The sequence below is a fragment of the Macrobrachium nipponense genome, chromosome 47 (genome assembly GCF_015104395.2).
Source record: "Macrobrachium nipponense isolate FS-2020 chromosome 47, ASM1510439v2, whole genome shotgun sequence".
NCBI lineage: Eukaryota > Metazoa > Arthropoda > Malacostraca > Decapoda > Palaemonidae > Macrobrachium > Macrobrachium nipponense.
In genome coordinates this window covers 15,721,657-15,735,449 of record NC_087222.1, presented here as the reverse complement: position 1 = coordinate 15,735,449, position 13,793 = coordinate 15,721,657, and the positions used below count along the sequence as shown (strand labels likewise).

Genomic DNA, 13,793 nt, shown 5'->3' with positions numbered 1-13,793 from the left:
AATAAAGCTATTGGTCTTAGATCCTTGGCCCTTGGTTTCCTTTTCTTTTCTATCATTTTCGTTCTCGATTTCTTCCAAGATTCAGGCTTTCCTTTGATTTCGAGCTCCTTGTTGTAGCATCTAACTAATACTTCTATTCAGGTTTTACTCTCCATAATGCTTTCTAAAGCTCTGGTTTGATTCGATCTGGGCCTGCAGCTTTTTTTGCTTTGAGCTTACTTAGGTAAGCTATGACTTTTTCCTTGGTTATCAGAGGTTCCTGCATTGGTATTATCTTCCTTTTTCCTTCCATCAATAGGTCCATGTGTTCTCTTAGTACTTTGGGGAATCTATAGTCTCCAATTCTTATGGACTCATCTACTTCTGCCATTTCATTCTCATATTTCATCCTTTTCTCTTCATTCCAGAATTCCTTTATTTTATTTTCGTGTTTACTGTATATGGTTCTCCAATAATTAACTAATCCGTCCTTTGTTTCAGCCTCATTTAGCTTGCTTCCTGTCCATTATACAAATGTATAACTTCTTTTCTTGTTTTTTGCCTGTTTCTTAACTTACCAATATTTTCCCAGAGCTCTTTAATTTTGTTTCTTCTTATTTCTTCTGTTATTTTCTTTCATAAATAGTTATCTCTTCTTTTATTAATAGCTGCACTTCTTTTTTCTTTTCTTCTCTAGACTTTCCTTTACGACATTGTCTCTCTCATATCTTTTCTTCCTATTCATCTCTTTCCTTTCCTTAATATCTTTTCTGATTTCTTCATTGAACCAGGGTTGCTCTTCTACTTCTTCCTCTACTAACATCTTTCTCCTATATGTTCTCACTAACTTGTCTTCTGCTACTTTTTTTATTGACAAGTCCATTTCTGAGATTCTGTCTATGTCTTTATCCATTAAGATATCTTCTAGTTTTTTTTAATAAAGTCCTTTAGGCTACCTTCATCTGTTTCGAAGTATTTGATATCAAATTCATTTTTGTCTTCATCAATTACCATCTCCTCACAATTTTCATAGACCTTCTCATTGACTAAAGAAAAATCTATTAAACTTTTCATCTGCATCCTCTCCCAAGTGTAGACTCCGTTGCATCTGTCATCTCCATTAAGTAGTATTAGCCTATGTTCATTCATCCATTCTAGTATTATTTCCCCGTTTCTGTCTGTATTCTGGTGGCCTAAGACACCTACATGGCCATTAAAATCTTCTAATATTAATAATGATTCTTGGTCATTTATGTTTTTAATAACGTTTTCACATTCCAATTTTATTGCTTTATTTCTATTTTTATCCCCCTCTGGACAATGAAAGCCCTCAGGAAAAAGACCTGGTAACGATCAGAAGCTGAATCAGGTCGACAGGAGAGAGAGAGAGAGAGAGAGAGAGAGAGAGAGAGAGAGAGAGAGAGAGAGAGAGAGAGAGAGAGAGAGAGAGAGAGAGAGAGAGAATCTGTGGGCTAAAATCAAGCACTTGATATTCAACAAACTTCCTCCTCAATGGAACGACTCTCAGGAGGTCGAAGAAGAAGAAGAAGACTTGTTCTCATGACCATGTTCCAAAAAAAGCACTGAAAAGGGAAATAAAGATAAAAAAAATAAGAATTGAATCAGATATCCAAGAGACTTTGAGAGGAAAGAGGAAAGAAATGAAGAAGCTGAGGTTCATAGATAACTTCAAGGAAAACAAGTACACAATTAAGGGAACTAGAAACAAAGGATGCGTGTATCATAATGAAAGCCAGACTGAATCTGTTGAACTTAATGGGGCAAATTTAAGGACGAGGTCTGTGAAATATGCAGAGTGGAGGAGGACACCACCGAACATTTATTCATGTGAAATCGTTACAAAAAAGAAACCAGGACTTAAATTTAGGGACACTGACATCCCCTAACAGAAAGCTGGAAGAACATATAAGGATAGCCCTCAAAATTAAGAATGTTCCTAATTAACCTGGAAAGGGATGGATGTCAAAGCTAAGTAGCTATAACGGCTCTGCCTCAGATTTAAAGAAGAAGAAATGAGAGGTGGTTGGGTTAAAAAGTAAAGTAGAAATATTGTATTATATCTGATTTAGAAATATCTGTAATTTTTGGGGGTAATTTTGTGGCAAAAATGGGAAAATAGACATGAATTAGAGTCAAAATTTTGAAATAACATAAAGTAAAGTTAAACTAAATAATGAGTAAAGTAAATAATTAAGGGAATAAAGCTTTGCACCTCATAACCAGGAACCAATAAAACAAGAAAGGAGCCGTTTCACAGATGTATCCCGCCTACTACTACTACTGATGCTACTCCATTGACTGGTGACTTCTATTCAAACGTCTGATATTGAATATTACTCTGTGAATACACAATTCCTGTCTTAATAGGTGAGTTAGCACAGGTTACCTATAAACTATTTATAGACTTTGTGTAGACTGTATTAGTAATGACTGTATATTGTCTGTGTATTGCCCATATGTATAAGGACTAGTACGGAGGGGTCTCCTATCCGCGGAAGATCGATTTTTGTGGGAAAAAATCTGTAATTATCTATCTACTACATGTAGCTCTACTGCAGTTCTGGAATTGAGATGGGGAACATTACTGTAATTGTTATGAACAACGATTTTGTTGTTGACTTAGTGGAAAGGACCCTTGTGGGAAACGGGGTTTTTGGATTTGGGGTGGGGGGAAATGGCTTCGGACGTTTACGACGATGGAAACTCTCAATTCCCGGTGTAGAGAGACAGTAATGTACATGTTTATGGTTGACCCATTACTTTGCATACAAACCTTTGATTCGCTTACTCTACATACAAAATGTTTGGAGCGCCTGTCGATTCGTCGGGTAAGAGTACCGTCTGCTATAGAATCAGCGGACGAATGCAAACAAGATGGCGGACGTATGTTTTGGCGCGATTTTTGAAAACGTGCAGTAATGGAATATCCAAAAGTCTATAAAAACGGTAAAAGGGGAAGTTTTGGGAACCAGGGTTTTTGGGTGGGGGAAGCCACCGACGCGGAAATGAACATGGAAATACTAGTTTTAGGTGAAAATGTGCCGAAAACGGTAAGGGGGGATGTATTGGGAAACTGGGTTTTTTGGGGAAAACAAAGACAACGAAAATTCACACTAGGAAATCCACGTAACGGCTGTGTGGTTGACCCCATACTCTGCATTCATAGACCGAACATATGGGCTGTTAGCCTACGAAAACATTTGGGCACAAGATGCATAGAGAACAAAAACAAAAGAGACCCACGTACCTAACTAAAAATAACCCTAACCAAATGAACCCACCTAACCTGACTTAGAACGGGTGGCCTAACACTGTTTTCGTTGGCCTACTTTGGAAAAAAAGGAGAAAAAGGCATAGACCAAAAAAACAAAAAATAATTAGTTTCGGTGGCGGTCGGATGGCGCTTCGCGCCTTACCGACATTTTTAAAGAATTCTTGACAAGCTTCGTACCTGGCCAGAAAAAATGCAAACCTAAACAAAAAAGATTATTTTCGGGGGGGGGGGGGGTTCCGGGATGGCGCTAACCGCACCTACACCGATTTTTAAAGATTCCTTGTTCAATCTTGCAGTTCTGGCAAAAAAATGCATAGACCAAAAAAAAAAAAAATGATACAAAAAAAAAAAATTAGTTCGGCGCGGTCGGATGGCGAAAACTTACGCACGCTACTGACATTTTTAAAGATTCTTGGCAAGCTTGTATGTTCTGGCAAGGAAAAAATGCATAGACCAAAAAAAAAAAAAAAATTAAAAAAAAAAAAAAAGAGTTTCGGCGCGTCCGGAGGGATAGGGCTTCGCGCCTTACCGACATTTTTAAAGATTCTTGGCAAGCTTGGTATGTTCTGGCAAAGGAAAGAAAAAAAAAAAATGCATAGACCAAAAAAACAAAAAAAAAATTGTTTCGGCGCTTCTGATTTTTGCGCTACGCGCCTTCTGACAAAAAAATTTTTTTAAAGATTTTAAGTTGTATTTTCTGGCAAGGAAAAAATGCTACCAAAAAAAAAAAAACCAAAAAAAATTAGTTTTCGCGCGTCGGACAGGGTTTCGCGCCTTACCGACATTTTTTAAAGATTCTTGGCAAGCTGGTATGTTCTGGCAAGAAAAAAATGCATAGACCAAAAAAACAAAAAAATTAGTTTTGGCGCGGTCAGACGGCACTTTGCGCCTTACTGACATTTTTAAAGATTCTTGGCAAGCTCGTATGTTGTGGCAAGAAAAAGTGGCATAAAATAAAATAAAAATGTATAAAACCGGACTTACCTTAGGTGGGTTGGAAATCGGAATCATCGGACAAGTCGGACGGCTCGAATCTTCCTCTCTTCGGGGCTGGATGGAGTGATTTTGGCGGGATCGGGCCGGATGAAATTGGGGAACAAACACTTGTGTTTTGAACGGATCCGTTTGGGAGGAGCGATCTATCGATGATTGTTGTGTTTCAGTGGAATTAGACCGCATTTTGACGGGTGTTGAAGTACTCTATTTAATGGATAAGCACGTTTAACTAGTTCTAAAAAAGCTTTAAAAGAACAATCTACATTTGAAAGGTAACGCTTCTTAATGCAATACATGGAAAAATATGAATCATACAAATTTTTTACGGTACCACTTCTAGGCAAAACATTACGTTTCAAGACCCGCCATGTGGATTCTATCATGTTTGTGTGTATGCATGTATCATCGGGATCAACAAAATGTAGGGAGTGATTTACGTTAAGGTGTGTTTTGAAATGCTGACTTGAAGTGTGGTATGATTTCCAACAATCTGAAATTACGGTTGACTCTGGGTGTATGTTTTCGATTAAAATTGGGAGGAGTGTTTCTGCTGATCTATCGGGAACAACTTGAAAGAATGGGTCCTTTGTTTCGCGATCAATCCCGCCGAGGACCCAACAACCATCGACACGTCTACCTTTATGGAATTTTCTCTTCCCAAATTTGGATTCGTCAATTTCCACGATGTGTCCTGGCCTCCCGATTTTCCGGTTGTCCTGCACCAAAATCTCAATACAAACTTCCCGGCAGAAATTGTACCAATCGACTATGGTATGGTCAGAATGTGCCGGGATCACAAGCTTAAAAAACAAGCGGGCAAATCCCCCCACTTAAACATAATCGCTCCAGCTGCCCAACTCACCCTCAGTCACACTTTCTTCTTTACATAACAAAATACACGCAGGACAATTGACCTATACCTACAAAAAAAAAAAAAAAAAAAAAAAAATGCAAAACACATGTACTTACCGACACTCCAGATACTCCGGGCTTTGCTGTGCTGTCTGCCGTCGAGGTCGCAGAGAAAACAACCACAACCCACAACCACAACCCACAACCAAAATTACGCAACAACAAAACAGGAACACAACACCTAAACAGGAACACAACCACAACCCAACAACAACACCCAAAGACCACAACCCCACAACTCAACAACAACAAGGAACACAACCAAAACCTAACAACACAACCAAGGAATACAACCACAACCTCACACATAACAACAAAAACTCAACAACACAACAAAAGACCAATGCACAAACAATTACCAACACAAAAAAAACAACACAAAAAAAAGCAACACACACCCACTAACAACACCAACAACAACCCTCAACAACTCACATACAATCCAACAGGAACTCACATACAACCCAACAAAAACCTCACAGCACAACTACTCCTAAGCAACCAACATCAAATAACAAAACAACAACAAAACAAAACACAAAACTCAACCAATTTCCAAGGCCTTTAATTGACTCCTCCAACACTACTAACTATCACCAGCTCTCACCAAAGACTGACTGAAAACTCACTCAAAACACAGAACTCTAACAACAACAGCAGACAACCCAGCCAGAACTCACCAACAGGCTATATAGTTGTTAACCATCCAACCACCAATTACTCTCTCTCTCTCTCTCTCTCTCTCTCTCTCTCTCTCTCTCTCTCTCTCTCTCACACACAGACGTTGTCAAATGGAACTCCATAACTCCTCCATAAGAACCGATATTCAGAGTCATCCGTACATATTTCTGGGGAAGTTCGTAAATCCAGCAATGGATCATGCCTAATATAGTCTTGTAGGATAGGTGTGACCCAGAGAAGAAGGAGCCAGTCCGAATTGCTTTCAGTTTCCTACAGCATCAGACATTACACCGCTGCTGGAAGGTTTCACCATGCTTCACCAGGCCGATTGTGCCTTCTTCACACTGATTGCATTGACCGCTAAAATCGCCAATAAGGCCACTTTTCATTAAAAATATAAGCAATGACCTTTCGTCACTACAAAGGACACCCAAATCCATCAATGTGACCGGATTGGGGCGGCGTCAAAGTGTTGGTGAGTGGGATGGCACGAGGACACAGCCATGTCGGGGAGGGCAACAATCAGAGACTGAGGTCGCATGGCTTTTTGGGTCTGGGCACACAAGGTTGTCAGCTGTTTTGGCGGTCAGCTGTTTCAGGTGGAACTACTTACCTTGGCTAAGGGATTGGCGGCACGGGCGGGGCAGAAGGGAGTTACGAGGCCTGCCGGACGAATAGGCAGACTACCAAATGTTTTGACCCGTTACTTTGCAAACAAGTTTGACCTAGGATAGCCTAGGACCCCTTACCTTGCATACAGAACTTTGAACCACTACTCTGCATGTAAAACGACAGACTAGCCTAGGCTACCACTAACCGACATTACTGTGAAATTAGATTTTAATGGTGAATTTCTTAATCTGTACTGTCAGTAAGAATGTGGCGGAATGCCGCTTCGTGCTGTATCCACATATTTTAATATTCTTGGCAAGCTCGTTTGTTCTGGCAAGAGGTATTGTTTCGCTTCATGCACTAGCCTCAGGGGTCACAGAGAATTAGGCACTCTACATACAAAAGGACACAGCTAGCCTAGACTATAGGGGGAAACACCACAATGGAGCCATCGTCATCACGTGGTTCAGCCTTATTCACTCAATACTTAATGGTGAAACAAGAATGCAATATATCTTTAAGCATACATTCAAAGATTGAAGTTTCCCGCAACATAATGTGATATATGAAAGCGCCATACAAATTAAAATAAGCATGTGAGGTCTTTGTAAAATATGTTTTCAAGCAGTTTTGAAATCCAATATGACAGCAAACCGCGTGACATGCCGTTCATAAACACAGCCAAAGCACCATCTTTCCCAGCCTTCCCCAGCACTCATTGAACAATGTTAGCGTATATATGGACTTGTCGAGCCACTGACTACAGTGTTTGAGGTCACCCTCCGAAAAAGTACTTTAACACGTCATGACGCCGGAGATGGTCATCAGTCAAGAGGTGTTGGTGGTGAGAGGAACAGCTCGAGACCTCTACTCTTATTTGGAAGTAAGTATTTTCTCCAAAGTTAGAAATTAAGGCCATATTTTAAGATTAAACAAAGGGTAATGAAAAGTCTGGCCATATGCAGTGCACACTACTTCCATGATGCTTTCGAAATTTTTACTTACAACTACCGATATTTCGAAGTTTGACGTCATCTCGATGTTTGCGGAGTCACTTGTGTCAACAAACTTCCCATTTCCTGTGCTAAATCCGCACACCACTTGTACCCATAGACGCTGGGGCACTTTCAGCACAACAATCATAGCAACAACTTCCAACTACTACTTTTTTAAGGAAACTACGATTTTTGGTAGAAGAAGAAGAAGCATGCACTAGATAATTATTTAAATAAATAGTTAACCGGCAAATATTTTTACATATTCATGATTATTAATTTGAAAATATTTGTTGTTGACAACGTAACTAGATTCCTTACTCAAATATCAATAGTTTTGCTTGTGAACGGTACCTCCGGCGTTCTTTGCGCTCTTCAATTGTTTATCAGTGTTGCCAATTGGTATGTGTTTACCTTCCAAACTGGGTATAAGACTTGCACAAAACCGGGGAAATAAGTGAAATTAGCATATCTATTTGTAGTATATATACATATTAGGGCAATTTTATCATTATTGCATTACTATGACAACTAGAATTCATGGAAACAGTTTGTATATGCATCAGCTTATGTGGGAAGCTTCACTAGATTGGCAACAATGGGTCATTTTGCTGTTGTCTGCTTGAATGTACTTCAGAAATATTTATAATTTTTCTGGGTAATTTGGTTGCAAAAAATGAATAATTGACATGAATTAAATAAACATTTTGAAGTAACAAAGTAAAGTTAAACTAAATAATGAGTAAAGTAAATAATTAACAATTTGTTAAAGCTATTTTTTATTATTATATTGAGTGTTATTTTCTTTTATTGTGTTTTGTTCTCTCTTTCGAGATCAGACCTGAGAAAGGTCTCATTTATCTCTTTCCAAGTAAACTTGTAAACCTCATAAACTCGTGTGCTGCCTGTAATTTGGAGTGAATTAAGACCAACATGTGTATAATTACATTCAAATAAGCACTGTGGAGTTTCAGTTGTGATGGCAGTAAGGATAAAGCCACTGATTACAAGGTAAAAATAAATTCCAGTTTAAACCATGACCCCGGGACTAAAAAGTTTCACACTTTCACTAATATAGGCAACAAAATGTTTTATTGTGCTGATTACAACTGCAATCTTGAGTAAGATCAATAAACGTTACATATATAAGCTAACATTGTTCAAATGAGTGCTGGGAAGGCTGGGAAAGATGGTGGCTTGGCTGTGGTTACGAACGGCACATCACGCGGGTGCCACCATATTGGATTTCAAAACTGCCTTGAAAAAACATATTTTACTTTCATATTATACATTATGTTGCCGAAACTTCAATCTTTTGAATGGTATGCTTAAAGATGTAATTGCATTCTTGTTTCACCAAATAAATATCAAGTGAATAAGGCTGAGCCATGTGATGACGATGGCTCCACTGCGGTGTTTCCCCCTATTTTTGGTTTTGTTACGGTTGACCTTTTAAATACAAAAGTTTAACCCTCCATTACTACTTTGGCATAAAAAGAACCCTTTTTTGATGACCCCTTTCTTGACATCACGGAAAATTTTTTGACCCGCCATTACTTTGCAAGAAAAATACAAATTTGACCCTAGGCTAGCCTAGGAACCCCTTACATTGTAATACAGATCTTTAAAAACCACTACTCTAACATGTAAAACTGACAGACTAGCCTAGGCTAACCACTAACCGACATCAACTGTGAAATTAGATTTGGTGTAGCTGGAATTTATGGCCGTTAAATTCTTGAACAAGGGGTTGGTTAGGCAGTAACCCCGTACCGTGGGCATGGCGGGTTAGGCTACAGCCTGGCCCCGGATGTAAACACTCCACTTTTCCACTTTGGCCCTACGGCCCGTCTTCCGATGAAGACGTGTGTTTTGTGAGCTCTTTGCTGACTGGTCTATCAACTTTTTGTTTTCCTGGTTGGGATCTTTTGTTTATTTTTGGTTTTTTTTTAAAGTTTTTTAAATAAATTGTATTTGTACGGTGTTTGATATCCAATATTTAAATTCAATTGTAATCTACAAACCCACTTTTAGGTTCTGATACGTAATACAACCCACCCTCGGTCCTTTACATAGGGGAGAATACTTACGGCGCCAGCTGGACTGGGTCGTAAGCTTTCTAAGCAAAGGGTAGTTTGGGTAAGTAACCTGCTTGTACGATGGTTCGGGAAGTCCCCCGCGCCGACTGGAAGGGTTAATCATTATCCACTTTGCTTTCGGCTTGCCTGTCGGATGAGGATGTTTTTGTTTGTTCACCGCTCTCTGCCCCGCCATCGTCGTGAGCTTTTCTCACCGTTCAATACAAAGAAGTTGATAGCCTTGTATAACTCTTTTTTCTCTTACTTGTAGTAGTTGTAGTGTGAATCCTCAGTTAGTACTTACTAAATTGTTTTTTTCATTGTGACTTGTGGTTTGCATCATGTCAAGGCTACATGCAAGCCCCCCCAACCAACCCAACCAGAGAGTTATGCCCTGGTATGGAGGGCCGTCACTGTGGGACCTTTAGGTCCACCGAACCATGTGGACTCCCCATTTTATCGTGTACTCGGTGCCGAGGGCGTGAGTGCTCTTGTGGCCTAACCTTGTTAATGTAATGCTAATGTCCGTGGTCGGAAGAGCAGTTGGAGCCGCTACAAGAGGATAGGAAGGTGCGTAAACCGGACCAAGGGGTCCTACGGAAAGCTCTCCAGTGACCACCTCTGGTTACGGACAATGTCTTCCCTTTATTTCCTCCCCCTCCTAGTCAGCTCCCTCGTTATGGGCTCTTTCCCCTCCGGGGGACGTGTCGTGGTTCCGCCTTGTTTCCATTCGACCTGTCCCAATTGTAACACGGGGTCTTTCTGTCTGCTTGGGATGGGCTCGACCCCCCCCCCCCACCCCCCCTCCGGGCGAAGCGGGAACCCCCAGCATTCAAGGGGAGGGGCTGCTGCCCACCCTGGACACTGGCCGCTCCTGTAACCCAATGGGCCCGGTGACGTGGTACCAACGACGACCATCTCTACCACCTGGGTAATGCTGCAACCGCCAGGATGATTGGTGGGTTTTGCCCCGGTCTTCCTTGGCCAATGGTGTTGCTGGGCCAGGTGAACTCTCCTCGTCCTCCACGGAAAGGAAGGCTCTCTTAAGGTCCGGCAGGTCGGACAAGCTGCTTCTCCTTCCTCTACCCTGTCAGCGGCCGCGTTCTAACGTGCTTTCCGGAGGTTCCGTTGCCCGACCAAGCAGGTTTAACCCTCGGTTATGCGAGGCTGGCTAACTCCGGGGTGCCTCTTCCATCACCTGTTCTGGCTGAGAACCTTTTGTTCTCCAACTATCAACGAGGCATCGGCCCTGGAAGCCGACATGCCATGGGCAAGCCTTCCAAGCAGGTCTCCTGGCTGGACCTTTGGTGGTCTCTCACGGTGTCCAGAGTCGCAGCCTGCCTCAGGACCCCATCTCTCCCCGAAGGGAGACTTTGGCATTCAGGAGACTGTCCAGGTCCTGGTAGGTAGGGCCATTTCCTACCTCGCCCACCAGACGGCCAACCTGGGCCTGAGACCGTCAGGACGCATCTTCTCACTTCGGGTTGACCAGGGGGCCGGCCAGGTTCCCGTGATGTAACACCTGGAGGGATGGTGGATGCTGCGGTGGAACAGCTGTGCACTGAGGACAGTGACCTCTTTGGTACACCAGGCAGTCTTGAAGCTTCTGGGCAGCCCTCGAGCAACTGCGGCCAAGCCTCAAGCGCTCGGCTAGCTCGTCCTTCTGCCAAGACATCAGACGTGCGTTGACGTGACTCAAAATCGAAAGGAAAGCGACCCACACGCCTTTCGACTTCTCTGCTTTCTAAGAGTGAGCGTCCAGCTCCTCCTCCGTCCTGAACCATCCCACTCCAAAAAACCCGTGGGGGTTTCTGCCTAAGCGGAAGTCGAAGAACGGGAAAAGCTAGGGGACGGGCGCTTCCCCCTCACCACTGCTGCCAGAAGGGGGGGGCTGTTGCCTGACGAGCCATTTGGGGAACTTGGCAGCGCTACAGAGCCAAATACCTGGGTAGTGGATTGTACCTTCAGGGAGGGATATCTACTACCCTTCTATTCGCGGCCGACCCCTCACTTCTCACCCGGGTCCCACCTTCAGAACCATATAGTTCCCTGGTTTCTTGCCAGGGACGTATCACTTCGGGAAGAAGTCAAGTTCATGCTGAGCAAACGAGCTGTGGAGGTCGTATGAGATCAGTTGCTGGGCTTTTAACCGCTGACTCTTCCTAGTGGAGAACTCATGGGTGGGAGGGGGGGGTGGGGGGGGGGGGGGGGGGGCTGGCAACCGGTGATAGATCTCTCTCCCTTGAACCGATTCGTTCGCCAGACTCGATTCACGATGGAAAAGGCACGCTCAGTGCTCGACTCCATCAGGGAGAACGGCTTCATGCTTTCGGTAGACTTGAAGGATGCATATTTCCAAATACCCATCCATCAGTTTCTCCAGGAGTGCCTCCGCTTCATCCTCGATGGGACAGTGTACCAGTTTCAGGGCACTTTGTTTTGGTCTCTCTACCGCCTCACAGGTGTTCACATGAGTGTTCACTCTGGTGTCAGCTTGGGCCCATTCGGTCGGGATACATCTGATGAGGTATCTCGACGATTGGCTGGTCCTGGGATCAACTCCTCAACTTCTGCCTCGATCTGGGGATTGTGGCGAACTTTGAGAAGTCAGATCTCAAGCCCAAGCAGAGGATGAAGTACCCGGGCATGCTGATCGACACGGTAGCAGCACGAGTCTTCCCCGCAGGCTTGCGGATCAGTAGGTTTAGGGAGGCAGCTAGACGGTTCCTGTCTCGATGGGAGCAGTCAGCTCAGCAGTGGCAAGTCGTGATTGGTCACCTGTCGTCACTGGAGAAGTTAGTCCCTTACGGGCGTCCTCACCTGCGGTCTCTTCAGTGTAGACTAAAGGAGTTTTGGTCACAAGCACGAGATCCGCAGTCCTTCCTTGTTCCTCTCACAGAGGAAGTGAGGGAGGACCTGGCTTGGTGGCTAGATGACAGGAACCTTGCAATAGGAGTGCCCCTGCACACTCCCCCTCCGGAGATGTTGCTGTTCTCAAACGCATCGCTGGTTGCAGGCGTGTGAACCATCACGACAAGCACCTTCACATCAACGTTCTGGAACTCAAGGCTGCGTTCCTCACACTCCAAGAGTTCCGGGAACGAGTGATGGACACATCTACGTGGTGTTGATGAGCGATAACACCACTGTAGTGGCATACGTCAACAAACAGGGGGGCCTAGCGTCCCTCCCGTTGCACCAGTTGACGATGCAGTGCACGAGTGGACGTATTCACTCGGTAGAGCTGTCAGCCAGATACATTCCAGGCAAGAGGAATGTAGTGGCGGACAAGCTCAGCCCCCGGAATCAGATGATTGGGACCGAATTGTCTCTTCACCCAGATGTGGCGGAAAGGCTCTTCGACCTGTGGGGGTGTCCAGTCGTGGATCTGTTCGCCACCCGGCACAACAGAAAACTTGAGGTTTTCTTCTCCGTCGTGCCGGACCCATGGGCTGCTGCAGAGGACATGTTCCAGCACCCGGGGGACAATCTCATAGTCTACGTCTTTCCCCCGTTCTGCCTGATTCGTAAGGTGATCAGCAGAGTGCTGGTCACCAGCAATCTTCGGATGATTCTGGTGGCACCCAAATGGCCCGAGGCCATTTGGTATCCGGACCTGGTGGCTCTTCTCTCCGAGGCACCACGAGAGATTCCCCCCTGGCACAACCTCCTGTGCCAACCACACGTGGAACGGTACCACTGAGCAGTTTGGCCCCTGTGTCTTCACGGCTGGCGGTTATCCACCATCTCTTGCGAGTGAGAGGCTTTTCTCGCTGAGCAGCAACAGAGATGGCTGGGTACCTCAGACAGTCCTCTGCAGCAGTGTACCAGGGGAAGTGGCCCGTCTTCTGCAGGTAGTGGATTTCCTTGTCTTTCTTCGCTGAGAGAAGCTTCTCTCTGTCTCAGCAGTTAAAAGATACAGAGCTGCCCTGGCCCTAGTCCTTAAACGGCGAGGAGTCAATCTTTCCACTTCAATGAAAATTTTGCTCCTAATGAAGAGCTTCAAGAGGTCTTGCCCACCCAGGGAACTCAGGCCCCTGGGGTGGGATGTGACTCTCGTACATAGGAGTTTGACTTGTAGACCCTTTGAGCCACTCCGAGAGTCGTCAGACAGGGATCTGACCCTCAAGATTGTCTTCTTGCTGGTCCTGACATTGGCAAAGAGAGGAGGAGAACTCACGGTTTTTGGTTCTATGTTAAGCACTCGAGGGGATGGGGATCAGTGACGCTCGATTTCATCTCGGA

General features: G+C 44.0%; 2 long non-coding RNA genes across 3 annotated transcripts in view; one reads left to right on the top strand and one right to left on the bottom strand.

Moving 5' to 3' along the window:
• LOC135204731 (uncharacterized) overlaps positions 1-13,793 on the bottom strand; it is a 442,014-nt gene that overhangs the window by 313,562 nt on the left and 114,659 nt on the right. The window lies entirely within an intron of this gene.
• Positions 2,285-13,793, top strand: part of LOC135204732 (uncharacterized) — a 267,367-nt gene continuing 255,858 nt past the window's right edge. For both annotated transcript variants that reach the window (XR_010312318.1, XR_010312319.1), the window contains exon 1: positions 2,285-2,367. This is a non-coding gene — a long non-coding RNA (uncharacterized LOC135204732). The remainder of the gene's footprint in view (positions 2,368-13,793) is intronic.